Raw genomic sequence first — 1,056 nt, 5'->3', positions numbered from 1 at the left:
TTGGGATACGCCATCAACATGATAGGATGAACTTGATCAGCAACGATACTTTGGTATGTTGTGCTATTCAGATGTTGTTCCACACGAATTAAAGGGCCCAAATCATGCCAGGAAAACATGCCCCAAACCATAACACTGCCCCCACCAGCTTGAAGGGTTGTACTCATGCATGTGGGGTACATGCTTTCATGCTGTTTCCGCCAAATTCTCACTCTGCCATCTGCATGATGCAACTGGAAACGTGATTCATCAGACCACATTACTTTTTTCCAATGCTCGACTGTCCAATCCTTGTGTTCCTGTGCGAATTGGAGACGTTTTATCTTGTTAACTGCAGACATCAAAGGTGTTCGAACAGGCCTTTGGCTTCCATATCCCATACGATGCAGTGTACGGCGAACAGTGCGTTCAGAGATCATTTGAGAGGATCCACAATTCGCACGTTCAGACTCAGATTTTCGGCTGACAGTCCAGTCTTTAAACACTTTAACAACAGCTGCTCTTGAACATTTAATGAATTCTGCTGTTTTGCTGATACTAGCTCTGTGGCTCCGAGCTCCAACAATCATCCCACGTTCAAAGGCTGTTAAATCGCGTTGTTTACCCATATCTTTAGAAAAAAATCACTTCTACTGTCTTGGTAAACAACCTGCTTCCCTATTTATAATGGTCTGGCCCTCTAGCAACTTCAGCGCAAAATTATAGTTAATTTGCCTACAAATGTCAGGTGGTCATAATAATCTGCCCACTCAGTGTACTGTACAGTACTATATGCAATATTACTCTTGCTATTAGACCTTTCTGCTGCTTTTGACACTGTTGACCACCTGCTGCTCCTCAAAAAACTCCACTCACTTGGCCTACAAGACTCATGGTTCTCCTCCTACCTATCTAAGCGCTCCTTTAGCGTCACCTACAAATCTACATTCTCCCCCCCTCTTCCTCTTTCTGTAGGGGTCCCCCAAGGCTCTGTCCTTGGACCCCTTCTCTTCTCTATCTACACCTCCTACCTTGGTCAGTTAATAACCTCACATGGCTTCCAATAACCTGTCTATG

This window comes from Nanorana parkeri, unplaced genomic scaffold (assembly GCF_000935625.1).
Source record: "Nanorana parkeri isolate BGI_ZX_2015 unplaced genomic scaffold, ASM93562v1 scaffold191, whole genome shotgun sequence".
Classification (NCBI taxonomy): domain Eukaryota; kingdom Metazoa; phylum Chordata; class Amphibia; order Anura; family Dicroglossidae; genus Nanorana; species Nanorana parkeri.
This window is presented reverse-complemented; position numbering follows the sequence as displayed.